Source organism: Geospiza fortis, unplaced genomic scaffold (assembly GCF_000277835.1).
Source record: "Geospiza fortis unplaced genomic scaffold, GeoFor_1.0 scaffold112, whole genome shotgun sequence".
In the NCBI taxonomy this organism is placed as follows: domain Eukaryota; kingdom Metazoa; phylum Chordata; class Aves; order Passeriformes; family Thraupidae; genus Geospiza; species Geospiza fortis.
The window spans coordinates 4,482,347-4,498,289 of NW_005054298.1; the positions used below are offsets into that span (position 1 = coordinate 4,482,347).

Consider the following 15,943-nt stretch of genomic DNA (forward strand, 5'->3'; position numbering starts at 1 on the left):
AGAATGGATTCCATGTACAAAATTCAGCTCCAAATCCATGCGCTACATTTAAGATCCAGGCCTGGAAGTGTTTTAGCTCCTGACATGGGGTAAACATGGGGTAAACAAGAGCAACACTAGAAATGTAGCAGGAAAAGCAGGGAAATGGGGGTTGCTTATTAGCACATGATGGACCAGCTTGAGAGGGAAAACCAGACACTACACAGGCATTTCTGTGGAATTTGGGACACTCATTCAAGTCCCTTTGGATCACTGAGCTCCAGGTCAGCAACCAATTACTCCAGAGAGGTCTCTCTGACTAAGGGATTTTAATTAAACTCCCCAACACTTCAGACAGATACCAGAGGCACATTGTGAACGAGACTGGAGTGGATCAAGTCCTGCTGCTGCAGCAGTTTTACACCACACAATTCATTAAGATAATCACTGAGTGGTGCTGGAAGCAAGGAGGAATGTTCCTCTGGGTCTCCCATACAAAGCAGACCAACTCCTAAATGCCAGCTTCAGCAAACACTCACATGGTTTATATACTACAGAAAAGCTCCAAACAGCAGAGATTAAGAAACTCACACAATAAAATAAAATCTTAAAAATTCCTATTCAGTCCAGTAATTCCAATCCTTGCGTCTCTCATTCCACAAGATGACCACCTAGACACTTAGGCAGACTTTACATAAGTTTCAAATTATTTCGGATTCATCCACATTCAGGTGGGAACAATTTAGAAATCTCAAAAAACATTCATGGTACTTCCACATCAAACAAGCTCCTGATGTAAATTTACATATTAATTTTTCTGATGCAACAGCTTTTGTATTTATACTGTGTATTTATACCATACTTAAATTCTCCACATAGTTCTACTTATTAGTGATTAATCCTACTTTTATAGGTAAAAATGTCACATCTCTACTTGCATAAGGATGGAGATAATACCTGTCTTCAAGATTTGTCTTCACAGGCATAATCATGGTGATTTTCATTAAAATTATCAGTTATTAGAAGTTCAGTCCAGAAAATTCTATTACATTCCTAACCTTATGAAAAGCACCATTGTCATAGCACATAATACACAGCATCGTTCTTGATAAGAAACTGAAGATAAATCTGGAAATTGTACACACTGAATATACAGTAAAGCTTTTAATTCCAAGCTGTATTCAAATTACTTTGAAACAGTTTCTATCATGATAAATTCATGCAATTACATTTAATCAGATATTGACTAACTACAGTGGGAGATACAATGTAATATCTGTTATCTGGTTTAGCTCATTCCTGCATTTCAGATGAACAGCATCTCATGTACAACCTAAAAACCCATCAACTTGACCAAATAACACAGGCATTTATGCTTTGCTTATGTCTTCTGGGTTAAATTTGTTCAGAATTCACATTTCGTTCAGAATGCAACCCACCAAGTCCCAACGCCCAAGCAATGTAACACAGACCACAAGTGGCTTCATAGGGAGCACACAAGCTCAGAAATCTTGAGCATCATTCAGAAATCCAATGCAGCAGTGAAGTCCTGGGATGTGGGGAAGAAGGGCCCTCAGAAACCCTGCAATTCAGCATTTTTTGCCCTTCAGGATGGCTGCTCACCTCACACAGAAGAGCTGAGGAGGAGCAACTCGCCCAGTGCCTTCAGCATCGCCGTCACCATCTATGGCGGTGGGAAAACAGAGTCACCAGCTTTCTGTCAAGGGAAGGACAAGGAGTTAGTGACACTGCCTCCAACACCAGCTCTGTAGGTTTCACATACAAAAACACAAAACCAGGGAAGAAATTACTCAGATGCTCAGATTTCAGCACTGCAGGGGAGCCACACACCCAGCCCTGCACAGACAGCAGGCATTGCACTTGCAGGGCAGCCCTCCAGGGCCAGAAAATGCCATAAAACCACCAACACCTAAACAGGCAGGGGTGTGAAATGGGCAAATCCAAGGACACCACACATAACAGCTGATAAAGATGCTGAAGTTTTTAATGAAGCACAAGTAGAGCTCAGGAGCTGCTTTCTGAATGCACTGCCTTCATCTCAGCATTCAAAGGGTCAGCAAACAGCAGCACGTCCCCGGGAGCAGCAGCCTCCTGCCCAAAACAAGGGGGTTCATTCTTTGGGCAGGACTACAAAGATAACTGGCTGCTGCTCCCCACTGAGCAAGAACAGAGATTACATTAAGTCAGAAAAAACAGAAATAAATTAGACACCATGCCATGGGCTCTAATCTCCTCCACCCCAGCAGAGCTCAATAGATTCCACTGATTTACACCCCGGCAATGCACAATAAAAATTTGTCTGTGTGTCTAGGTTTGTGTAACACAGTTTGGAACGGTAGCTGTTCTGTCCTGATATCATAAAAAATTATTGCACAGGCAACATATGCTATCTACAGAAACATGAATAAATTACATTATGAAGGCCACCAACACTTCACATCAAATTTAGTTACATGATATCTCAGCTCCCAAATGTGTCAGCATGGCTAGCTGTAAACTGGCAAACACAGATGAAAAAGGAGAAAAAAAAAGAAATTTATATTTTAAAAATTGATTTCATCGAGACTATTCATTAAACTCATGGAATTGCTTAAATATCATAAAATCATAAAATGGTTTGGGTTGGAAGGGACTTTAAAGCTCATCTCATTCCAAATCCCTGCCATGGGCAGGGACATCTTCCACTATCCCAGGTTGCTCCAAGTTCCATCCAACCTGGCCTTGGACACTTCCAGGGATGGGGCAGCCACAGCTTCTCTGGGCACCTGTGCCAGGGCCTCACCACCTTCACATTAACATATTATTTCCTAAATATGTTCAAGGTATGTGCTTTAGTCTGGAAAATATCTCTCTCTTCCAAAATTACCTGGATTTAGTCAATATCCTTTATAATCCAGGCCTGGCCAGTTCATAGTTTGCACTGATGGATTCTCTTGAAATTAAATAATGAGGTGTTGTTTTGATATTTGGAGGATTAGTCACAAGCATCCTTGTCACTCTGTTTGGTTGGTATGGAATCTTGCTTAGAAAAACAAGGATATCATCATTAGCTGTAATGGCTGGGAATATCCAGGCAGCCTTGAAAAAGACACGTGCAAGTTTTATAATGATCATAACCACGCATTTACATTTGCTAATCCACTGCTAATTCTCTTAATGACAGAATTAAATCAAACTAGTTTTGAAAAGCAAACTTATTTTAGAAACCTGCATTTCTGCTGAAAGCATGGCATTCCAGTGACAAAACGCTGGAAATAAGTAAACACGTACGCAGCTGACAAGTATCTTATTGCTGAAGTGATCAAAATTTAATTTAATTTTCACCCTCAATGGAATATCCAACAGCCAAATTCCAGTCTAATCCCTGCTTAACCAGAGAGGGGGAAAAAGCCTCTGGGAAACTTTTCCCATTTTCCAGCCACTGCTGAGCAGTCAAAGGCACGTTTGGCAGGCACTGTGCTAGTCCAAGACACATCAGAGTCCTCAAAATCATCCAACACTAAAAAATAAAAGACTGATGGTCCAAATTTAACTGTACACTCTCACATAATGCACTGTAACAGAAGGAACCAGTTGCTCTTTCTCCAGGTCTCCAAGGGACAGGGGTTTCTCCAGTCCTTCTGCTCCATTTCTATGGTTTAGGGAAGTTCAGCCTGGCTCTGCTCCAACATGGATTTACAACATATTTAATACTAAATTTAGAAAAAGATCAATTTAAACTGATCCAAACCTAAGACATGATTTCAGCTTGTCATACATCAGCTCAATTCCCCCTGACTTCACTGGGAGTTGTGACCTTTCCCTTCATGGGTAAATCTGACCTACTTTTTGGTATGAGATGGGAATGCTGACAAGGACACCTGGGTAGCTCTCTCCATTTCAAACACATGATGCAATTAGAATAATCTCAAATACTTTGAATAGCAACAACAAAAAAGAAGAGCCATTACAGATGATATGTGTGGCTATAAATCATTTGGCAGGTGTCTAGCACAAAGATAAGCATCATTAATCATGAATAAATTTTCTTAATACAAATGTAAGTAGTAACTGTGCAACTGTTTGCCTATTACACACAAACCCATTGCGTGTGATATCCCAAGATAATCTGGATGTTTATATCATAGTCTTTATCCTCAGATAAAGTCTGCCTTGCCTGCCCAGAAAGCTGTCATCCAAAAAGCTCATTCTATTCTGTTCTAAAGCAGCAGAATGCCTGGCTTGTAGCAGCAAAGGCTGATCACCACAGACAAGAACTGCTGACCATCCCTGGGGGAGAGATTTCCAAAAAACCACAAATGCTAGTGTTACAGGCATGGAGTGTAACAAAACAGAAGTGTTTGGACAATCACATATGCCAAACTAGGAACAGGCACTCAAATGTAAGTACCTCTGTGCCCAGTCTTTTATTTAATGATGAACATAGTTACACTAAACTTCCCTTACACTTCCATACCTAAAACACACCCTACACATTTCTCCCCTTGCACATTTGGAAGGAAACAGTCTTCTGGTTAAAGCAGAGGCACCCAAAGCTGACTCCACTTCCAACTCTGCCAGAAGCTTCCAGTGTAAAAAGTCACCCAAGGTCACGCTCCGACACTAAAACTCGATTCTGCAAGCGCTCCCCGTGATTTCAGCAGAGTGACTTTGCACATATGAGAATGGTAGCTTGATTTTCTACACCTCTACTGCCTCACCTCCAAACATTAACTGAGAATATTTGTTCCTCTTCCAGGAGCATTTGAGAAAGTCCTGGTTAAAAACATACAGAGCATATGAACGAGATTTACACATCAGGTTGACAACTGCTGACAGCACCTTTATCACTTTTGTCCTAAGTGGTCACTTTTTGGGAATCCAAACATTAACCTGCACAGTTCTCTGGTAATTTGCTACAATAACTGTAAGGGTAAATAATGCCAGAAAAAGTATTTGGTGTTCACACATCTTCTTAGAGAAGATCATTCCAAAGAATGAGCAGACAGTCTCAACCAGCCTGCTTTGGGTGGGAGGAATCCTGCACAACCTCCAAATCTGCAAAGCTCAACAGAAATTTCATGGTCCATCTTTAGATATAAACTTCAACAACCTTCCTCAATAATCCATTGCTAGAAAACTCAGTAAGTCATCACTATCATCACCAGTTATTTTTGAAAGCTTGGGTATCTTAGAGATGTCCATAGTCAAAACAGTAAGAATCTATTAATTATTTTCTTTTATTCTTCTATTCAATTGCATCCAATTCTTGTTCCAAAGCTATAGAAGACCCAGGACTTTAAAAGCAAACATATGAAATTACTGTAGTGCCAATTAATTGCTTCTTAACTTACATCAACCTGTTTGGGGTAAAAAACACGAATCCTAAGTTTTCCTCCTTCAGTCTCTGTACAACCTAAAAATGTAACAAAAGCAGGTTTGAATTTAGAAGCTTAATTATAAACTTAGCTAAGTGGATTATAATGAAAGATGTTCCAGCAAGGGAGCTCAGACTGATGCATTATGACTACATTAAGGAAAACACCAGAGAATAGACTTTCCATCAGTAGAACAACTTTAATTACAACAGTGCTGGAGCAGAACTGCTCTGTTAAACAATGCTGCTCTCACTTCTCCTTCACTCTGAGTACTTCCAATGGACTCCATGGGAACACACTTGACTTTCAAGAATATAAAGTGAATGGGGTTTGCAGACTCTTCCCAGGAACCTGGTTCAGTTAAACACAGCTGAAGCAAAACTTGCTTCATTTGCACACAAACGTGGGCGATTTACACTCCCTCAGAAGGACAGGAGACTTCCAAGGCAAGGATTCAGGAGTTTGTGCAGGGCACCATCCTGTCCGTGACACAGCCACCCACAGCCCCCAGGCCCACTGAGAGCAGAAGAAATGCCGAGAGCTCCCCAACATCTCCCTCTACAAACTGCTTTCAGTGTGACCCAAGTGAAATCCAATCCCTGGACTTCTCAATGGGATTTAAGAGCCACAGACCTTTTGGTGTTGTATCAGCACTCAAAGTAGGGTAATTTACCCTCACAAATGTTCTTCAGGCCATTATCATACCCCTTGCAGCAGGAACAAGTGCAGAGCAATTAAGATCAAAATGCTCAAGACTGTCAATAGGCTTCTCTCCTGAACTCAGGCATTGATTATTTTTTTTTTCTGAGCAGCAGAACAGAGAAAGTGTCCAACAACTTTTAAGTAACCTTTTCAGGCTGCTCGTGCACTTTTATATATTTAATTAAATACAAAAAAAAGGCTGCAGAAACTCAAATCAAACATCTCATCAACACGCCAACAGTCACCTTAGAAACTTACAAAGGCCTATTTTTTGATGGATAAATAATTTTGGGGAGTTATTTTATCTAGGTTATGTTTACAACCCTTACACATTATAGCTGAATGCCTCATGCCAGCCTTCTCAGCCAGCACAGCAGAACACAGCCTGGAAGCTCACATTATAGCACATCCTTTCTGTAACAACAAAACTTTATAGCTTTGAGGGACAAAAAAAAGTTTCTTTTTGTTTATTTTTCAATGGATAGAGAAAAGTTTGAGTCTATTATCAATACACTGCTCTGCTGTAGCTTTTATCATTGGCAATGGATGAACTGAAGGTCCTTTGAAACTCAGCTGTATCTAAGAATTGCTGTCACAGTTGCACAGATCTTGGATTACTGTTAAATTGCAATTAAACAAAGGCAAAGGGAGCTGGCACTACTTCCAACAGCATTTCAGTAAATGCTATTGCAAGTTTTTGTTCAAAGAGGATTACTCTCACTTCACTGGCAAAGCATTGCATATAATGCACATTCAGCAGTATAACACCATTTGAAAACTAGTATTTGAAATTATTTTCCTTTAAAAGGCAAACCTGGAAATCAGACTGAGTAGAGAGCCATGTCCCTACTTTAGCAGCAGGACCGTTCACATGGAAAACAACAGAAAGGTTCAAAGTCACCAATTACAAGGCAGCAGAGTTTCAAGAAAAGAATAAACAACCTCATAACCTCTGCTGCTGGAACAATGGCAGATTTCCTGAGCATTTCCATTAAAGTGCTTTCAGTTCAGAAATTAAATTGCCTTACTGCAGTGATTTTCTTCTGCATTCTGATATTACTTTATATTATTTGACATTAGTACAGCATCACAGGCTGTAGGTCAGAGGTTTTTTTTTCTCTCCTCACTGGAATATGGCCACCACGTAGAGTTTATCAATCTTAAATACAAGGTCAGAATAATACAATCAAGTACCACCAGGCATATGAGCTCAGCAAAGACTTGGGCTCTGCTTAGCAGGGAGGGACCATCTGCTTCCCTGCCACAGGACTGGTGCAGCTGAAGCTCATCTCCAATTGAAATTGTTACATTCTACACTTCCTCACATCAACCAGAGCAATGCATGCACACACCCAAACCCCTCACCAAAGAAACCACTGCAACTAGGCAGAAAATCTTACCATGTTACTGTTAATCAGTTCTGTGGAGGCTATGTGGGGTACAGTTTTGAACTTCTAAGCACTGGTGACTTTGGCTAAAATAGCCAGCCAAACATGCAGAGGCCACCTTCAATACTTCTTACATGTATACTTTTCCTTCTGCTGTAACACACACACTAAGAATCATTTCTTTCTACAAGATCTGTACCTCTATTTGTAGGCAGTCATTAGCATTTTGCCATTTACACTACCTAGCTGTAGCCCATACCCAAATGACCTAATAAGAAGAGACGCACACACACGCACACATCCACAAGATAGATCCCATTTCCAAAAACTCATTTCCAAAGTGCTGAAATAAACATTTATTCCAATGCATCCTCTGCAATCAGCTGTTTATTTCCGTGCACCAAAGAACAAACTTTTGGAAAGGAGAAAATAAAGAGCACAATGCATGGCAAACACTGAACACACAGGCTCTACAGAGTTCATCAAGCCCTCACACTGGACCTCTTCATTTCCTATCAAACACCATCCATGAAATCTTGTGATGAAGTCTCCTATAACCAAGGCTTCATCATTGCTACAGAATCAAACCCTGTATAAGTCAGGTCTCATGTCAGAATATGTATTTTAAATAATTATACCTGGATTTGTCAAAATTAATAAAAAATATTTTGTGATTCATTAATACTGATTTGTTGATTCGCCTTCTATTTACTTTGCAACCTTGATGTCAGTGGGCCAGGCAGACACTGTAACAAAAGGGTTAAGAAAACCATATTACTTAAGCAAAAAAAATAAATATAAAAAAATTAAATAAAAAGATAAAGATTAAAATTAAATTAAAAAATAAAGATAAAAAATAAAGCCTTTTTGAAGGCTAAAAACACATATTAAAAACCTCAAATATTGGTATAAAGAACCTCTAAAAATTGCTTCCTGAACACATGCACAGATACCAATGGGCACACACTGCACTCTGAATTCAGCTTTTACTGATTGCCACACAGACTCCAACTCACCAAGAGCAGCACAGTGCAGTGGTATAAGGCTTGTACTGAAAAGCAGCATCTGCTTTTTAGCTGGAATTCATTGTCAGAAATGCATGAGCAGCTCCTTTTACCAAACTTCCTCACACTGCCACATTTAGGACCCCAGGGAAGTTTTCCAGACTTCCTTTTCCCTGCCATGGCAGTACCTAGGAATGGTCTGGCTCTCCAGAAGACACACACAGCAGCCAAGAGCCACACCAGCACACCCCATCACCTCCTCCAGAGAGGGAAGAGCACCAGGCACGTGCTCCAGCTCAGCACCTGGCCCTGGGATGTGTGCCCAAAACTCAGGCATTCCCAGGCACTTGGCAAGAGCTGCAGAACCTGGTGTAAAAATCTGGGGTTTCCTACCAAAACCCATTCATAATACCTGCACATTTATTTAAAAGTGAACTTGCTTTCAACCCAGGATTAACTATGCACGACAGCAACAAAAAGCTCCAAATTGTCACAGAGGCAGTCAGAAAGGATGGCACTCAGCTGGAGCTGAGTAAAATCATAGATCTAGTCAGGAATTCTGTGCTTCTGTTGCCTTTCCCATTCCCATTTCTTTTCCCCTGTTGCTGGCTATGGTCCCTCACTGTATTTTATCACATAGGAAAGTCTTATCTCTTTGGGGTGAAAAATATATTTGCCCTGAACACGACATAATATGATTCGCACAGGGGGCCCTGACACGGCTGCAGTATTGATACAAAAAAATAACCATAATGATATGAACTGCTAAAAGACCTCATTGTGACACTATTTAAGCAAGGTCAATTGCCTGTGCAGGTTGTTCTTACCAGAGTTCACGTTACATCACTGGTCCCATCATCCTGACCTTCCCTGCTGTCATCCCCATCACAGTTCAATTAACAGAGGAGTCCTGCAGTGGCTTGATGAGCATCTGCTGCCTCTACCCGGCAGTAATTCAATAAGGGAACGCCATAGGAAGAGATAATGAGAAGTCAGACCAGTTGTTCTGTCTCCCTCCAGGAGAGCAGATGAGTTTGGTTTATGGGAAAGAGCGTGACCTATGAAAATTATCAGTTAATTTTATATTTCAGAGCTTCAACATGCAACTTAAAAGTGTTGTCTGGTTTCTCTGGTGGTGCTGCCCACAAGGATGCAGAACCACTTTTCCTGGTGAGTCCCTGATTAACAACCCTGGCCACACCAAAAGGATTAATCTTTTTGAATTTTCTCTCTGCCAGGTCCACCAAAGAAATGGTTTCTATTCATGCATTCAGCAGTGGTTGGTCTGAACTAAAAAATTAAACACCTGAGCAGAGAAAACGGGCCAAAACTACTACTGAAGTAATTCTGGCAGAGTGAAATTCACACAAACATCAAACCTGGATGAAACACTTCCACAAAACAAAAATCTCCTACACTGCAGACAGTGTCAGCCTGGGTCTTCTCTCCCTGCCCCACAGGACACACTGCTCACTGGTGCCCAAATTTTGTTTCTCCCTCCATTTCCTTCTGCACCTTCCCAGCAGAGACTTCCCTTAACTTGCACCTATCCTCTGACTCTCTCCTGTTGCTTTAGGAACATCTATTCCATCAGCAAGAACTCAGAGCCACCTACAGTCCCTTCATCTCCTATTCCACCACTGGATGTCACAGGGACTGTGTCTGAGGGATATGGCTCTATGTGGATTTATTTTTGCCTAGTGATTGTAGTGTCCTTATGAGTTTTGCAGCTTTATTTCAACAATCTCATTCACTGAAATAGGACATTAATTTGATTTCAAATACAATTTTCTATTTTATGTCTCCTTAATATCATTAAGGCACAGATTTACTGAAGATGATAGCATGAGAGGAGAAAAAAGGAAGATACATTTCCTCCCTGAGTTCTGCAAGGTGATCAGTGAATCACAGTGAATTTACACAGCTGCCCATTCCCACAGCTCCACATTCACAGCTTCATTTCTCTCAAGATCAGCTTCATTTGAGCCATGGCCTTTCCCATCACACAATTATCTGCACTGCCCCAAGACTGCCTGCCTGCTCTGACCACTCTTCCCTGTGAGCACAGTCACCAGGGCAGTTCATTCCTCACTCCCAGGACAGGACAGGCTGGCACATCCCTATTCAGCCAAACCTTCTGCTCAAAGCAGGACCAGACAGCTGTGAATCTCACAAGGTACTTGACACTGCCCCCAAATCCTTTGTTTTGTTTCTGTTCCCAGCAGAGAGCTCAGTCTGCCAAGCTCATGCAAACTGACATGAGATCTGAGGCTGTGGTTGCCCCCAATCCAAGTCCCACAATCAGGACTTTCCCCATCTCAATACATTCTCTTTTCTCCATTCAGTTCTGCCACCTGTCTCATCACCTGCTGCACATCTCCTCCTGAGCACCTTGTCCTTAATCCTCAAATCCTTTCTATCCTTTGCCCTTAATTCTCTCCCATACTAAACTAGTTGATTTCTTCCAAAAGGCAACAGATATACTTTTATTACATCTACCACCTTTTCTCAGCTTGTTTTCTTATCCCTTTTCTCACCCTACAGCATTTTGTTCCTTCTCCTAACTAGCCCTTTATTCACTTGCATTTCCCTTCTATTTTCTAATTCCCTGGGAGTCATTTTCATCACTCTCACGTATTCTTCTCTATTGTTTTTTGCCTTTTTCCCTCCCCTGGAGATGCTTGGAGAAGAAAACGAGACACAATACATTATATCCAAAAGAAGATACTATAACAATTTTATAGTTACAAATAATCAGCATTTCAGAAATCCTGGAATTAAGGTTGCCTTGCAGGAATGTATTAAGATAGTCAGGTTTCGTGATTATATCTATTTTTACCATATTACTAAAGTCTATATTAAAATACAATTTACATCTATCTTTGACTTCTTTTGCTTTTATCTATTCATCACACTTGCTTTCAACCCTCTCTTAAAGCCTTACTCATACTTCTCTTTGAAACAGGCAGAAAGTACCTGTAAATCCAATAACTACAATTACAGAAAACGTTATTTACTTCACTCTTAGCAGTTATGTGCACCAAAAAATATTTAAATATATTTTTATTTAAATATATTGGGTTAAATAATTCAAAATTTGATAACCACAATATGGACTAGATTCCATCTGGTTAAAGGAAGAACAGACATGGCCTATGCAACAAATGCTGCTAGAGAAATTAGTCATGTTCACTGGCTACTTTTGATTTAATAGTGCATCTCAGCCTTAATAGCAACACAAAACAGATCTATACCATATATATAACATCCATAACTATACTCAGTCAGTCCTACAGGGCACACCTGTAAGCTGCAAGCAAGGCATATAAAACACTGCTTCAGGAGAAGGATGGAAAACAACTCCAGTGCCAAGACAGGCCTACAGGGGTATTTTAGGAACACAGCAGTAGGAGGAACCTGCTGAAATTCCTCAGTTCCAATTATCCATACTCGACTTGCACTTTGTCCACTGAAGTTTGGGATGGTTACAGCAGAAAGATGTTCAAAAACGCATCTGTCACACTAGTCAAGGTAAACTCGTCAGGCTTTTGCAGGTTAATATATTTCCCTGCTCATTTTTTACACTTTTCCCCATTAGCTGAATTAATAAGTCAATTAATGCATAAAGCCTTCTGTAAAAGCACACCCAGATGGATGTTTACCAGACTCCAGCCTTCCTTTCTATGTGTTTCAGAATTTAAATAAAAATTGAGCCAACCTTCTGGAAAAATCAGTGCTGGCAGAAGCTCTCTTTGTGGGTTCACACTAAGAGAAATTAACAGCTTCTGCAGTGAAAAAGCTGTACTTATACCTGAATAAAATAGTCTTGCTACCTAAAAGTGTTTAGGATTTCTTTTACAAATGCTCTCAGTATTAAAAGCTGCATCTACTCCCAGAGGCTTGAATTCCACATTATTTGAACTATTTTACATTCCTGCAGCATTTTCTTCCTTCAGAAAGATGGGAGTCTGAACTAAATACAGGACTTGATAGCAGCAGTAATCCAATATATCTGATTACATAAACAAATCTAAAATTAAATTAGAATTTAAATGGCAGAAATAAATATATTGCAAGCCCTGAGCATTTCTTTAAAAACTGGCCTACCAGGCAATATTTGGCAGAGTTGGTACAAGAGCTGGATCATAATTCTATGGATACTTTTTTCTTTATGTGGTAAAACTAGCAGGGAACTGGGTTACAACTAGAGTTAAACTCCACTTACTATGTAATTTTTACTCAGCACCTGAGTCCTTTTTTAAAGGACTGCAATTGCTTTGAGTTATACAAAAAGATTGATCTGTAGAAAGTGGAAAATGTCTCCTGTCCTACTTTCAAGAGTGGGATTTTGTCATGCCAGCAAATGTTTCAGAGGATCATTTCAACTCTGAGAAAGGGGGGGAAATGGAACTTTTGTCCTGTGGGAAGAATTTCCTCTGAATTACAGGAAAACACATATTTGCAAACACAAATACACTTAAAATCATGGGCTCTGCTTTTCCTCTATTTGTTACTTTTCCTGCTAAACAAATTTAGCAGTGATTTGGATTTGGTGTGAATGAATGCCGAGAGCAACTTGGCTTCCTCTTGCCAAGGACCTCCATAAACTGCAGTTCAGCAAAACAAGACAATCTTCTTATCCTGTGTAAGAGCTCAATTAAATCATCATTTGAACATAATCCTATTTAGTGGCTCTCACATTTTCTGTCCTGATGCTCGCGATGTTAATGGCTTTAAAAAACAAGGAAAGTAAATATACAGAGATAGAAGGGAAGGACACAAGATAGGAAAATGCAGCTTCTGTTTCACTGAAGATCATTTGATGGCAGAAAAAAACCAAAATAACAGCAATCCAGAACCAAGGAACCCCAAACTCAGAAGCATGGAAACAGCCTGCACAGAACATAAAATCCAACACTTTTTCTGGACCCCAACTCAATCTTTCAAACACGATACAATTGTGAGCTGAGAATAACTGTTCCAACCAAAGACTTCCAAGCAATTTTCCAAAGTTTTACTGCTTCAATCTGCAATATTTACTTAGAGGTCAACACCTTGCTAAGGAAATCAATTATTATTACAACAAACATTCAAAAAAACACACAAGAGGGCTCTAGAACACCCCTGGAATGCACACAGCTCTTTATGCAGAAGCAACTAATCTCCCAGAGTACTATGTAAATTGGTTAAGCTTAAAAGTTGCCTTTAAAATTATCCTCAATATCCATTACAAAAGAGAGGTACCTACCCACTGATGAATTAGCAATTGTAATAAGGGACTGTAAGGCTAAGGGTAAATTGATTGTTGTTCCTAATTTTCCCTTTATTTTAATCCAAAACTCTCCAAACTGCAAGAAATAAAAGTACAGGCAAGAGGATGAGCAAAAACCTTTTGACTGCATATAAAACATCTAAAAATAGTGCTTCAGTATATTTCCATGTGCTGGAAACAGCAGTGAATATCATCTATATAAATCTATTCCTAGCAGAGGTTTTCAGCAGCATCCAAGACTTGAGAATCAATTGTAAATTTGTATTTTAGATTAATCAATAAGAGAAAGCACAAGACTGACTTTAAACAATATGCAGCATTTAGCAGGCAGATAGAGCTATGCACCACCTCATACAAAATAGATAGAGACATTATAACAAGCCATATATTTTTAATCTTAAAGAATTTATTTGGGAGGAGCTTAAAAAATGCTTTTAGGGAACCACTCGAGGAGGTTTGTTAGTGATGTAAGCCTCTGACAAGGATGAGGGTGCAGGATGCACATGGGGGATCTGGCTGGTGCCAGTGGCTCCGTGGGCAAGGCTGGAACCCACACACACACAAAAGAGAGGGTTTCCCACACATCCCTGTGATGTGCCAACACCTCCAGCAGCTGAAGAGCTGCACTGGAATATCAATGTGTGCCCTACCTTCAGATGAACGAGCTGTCAGCACGAGGGAGACAAAAAGGCAGGTTCGTAACGACACAGAACGTAGAGAAGCTGCAGAATCCTTTGGCAAGCCCACCCTGAGAGAAGGTCACCTCAGCAAAGCCATGAGGACTCTCCAGGCTCAGATCAATGCTGCCAGGCTCACTGAAGCAGCTGTCACTCTCAACACTCAATAGTCCACAAATCCCACAGGAATAAGTGACAGATGTCACATCTCCCAAGAGTGAAATGATGATAGCATATACTCAGGAACTGATGGCCAGCTCAGAGGTGCTTCTCTCCTTTGCTGGCAAGATTGATGTCTGGTGTACCTACAGGGGAGCAGCACTTAATCCATGAGGGAACATTATAGAGACACTGATAGCCTATCCTACACCAACAAGAAAAAAGGACTTTTTCTCCTCTGCTTCTGGATTAGGCCAATTGCTATCAGATATTTGAATGATGACTCTGGGAAATGATTCCATCTCTAACAAAACTTGTACCAGCATCAGAATCAGACTGAGCAAAACCTTCTCATTCTGATGCCAGTCTGTCAGATTGTTGAAGTGCTACACCAGGGTCAGGGAGCCACCAAGACCCCAGAGCAGGGCAGCAGCATTGCTCCAGGCAAGGGAAGCTCTTTGCATCAGAGGCAGTGGGACTCTGACCCTCTGTAAGGTGCAGCACTTGAGATGAAACCTCTCAAGGCCTCTCAGGGATGCAAGTGTCAGTAAATAGTCATGTACCAGCTCCAGTGAATCTCCTAAACATTTACCTGCACAGTTTTGCTATCTCTTGGCAGCCTAACACAATCTTGCACACTCCACCAGCAAACACCGAACCTTAACACAACCCATGATCTGAGACAGAACAAATGTTTCCATTTTTGTGGTACTTCAGTGCACACTTATGCACCCAAAGTGATATACAGACACTGGAACACGGGCAAAACACTGCTCATTTCCTCCCTTCACACATTTGCTGTATTAAATATCATTGTTTATTAATGCAAAACAACTTGTAGAGAGAAATAAGTCTAAAGTTGACTTTCCCTTTTGTCTCACACAGCATTTCTCATCAGAGAAAAGACAGAGTTGCTCTCAGAGCTAAAAATAAACATAATATTCTAAGAAAACAGGTTAATTAGGAATGAAGTTACAGCAGTATAACTCTTTCTGCTTTTGTACATATACAGTGCTCTAACTACCCTCATGCAAGCCTATACCTTAACAGCTCCTCAAACACACCCACCAGAATCTGCTCAACATCCATGCCTGTTTCCATTCTAATCAAGTTTCTGTAAATTCAAAGCCCATTCAAAGGTTGTTTGCTACTGTTTAATTAACTTCTGAACAAACAGAGAGATACCTGTTTTCCTCCAAAATTTGTAATTTCATTTTTGGTAATAAACACTGACACCATTTAAGGAGATCACTGTGCACATCCAGTCTCACTTCCTGCATTAAACAGACCAAAGACCCATCCTGAAAATACATGTATCCATGCCAAAACTTCTACTGAAGCTATGATGTGTACTTTAAATGGATCTCACTTTCCTTCCCTACTA

At 40.4% G+C, this 15,943-nt stretch overlaps 1 protein-coding gene across 1 annotated transcript in view; it reads right to left on the reverse strand.

Annotated features, from left to right (window-relative positions):
* Nucleotides 1-15,943, reverse strand: part of THSD7B (thrombospondin type 1 domain containing 7B) — a 259,051-nt gene that overhangs the window by 242,850 nt on the left and 258 nt on the right. The window contains 1 exon segment of the mRNA XM_031057310.1: nt 1,603-1,696. The gene's annotated coding sequence lies outside the window, so the exon portion shown is untranslated.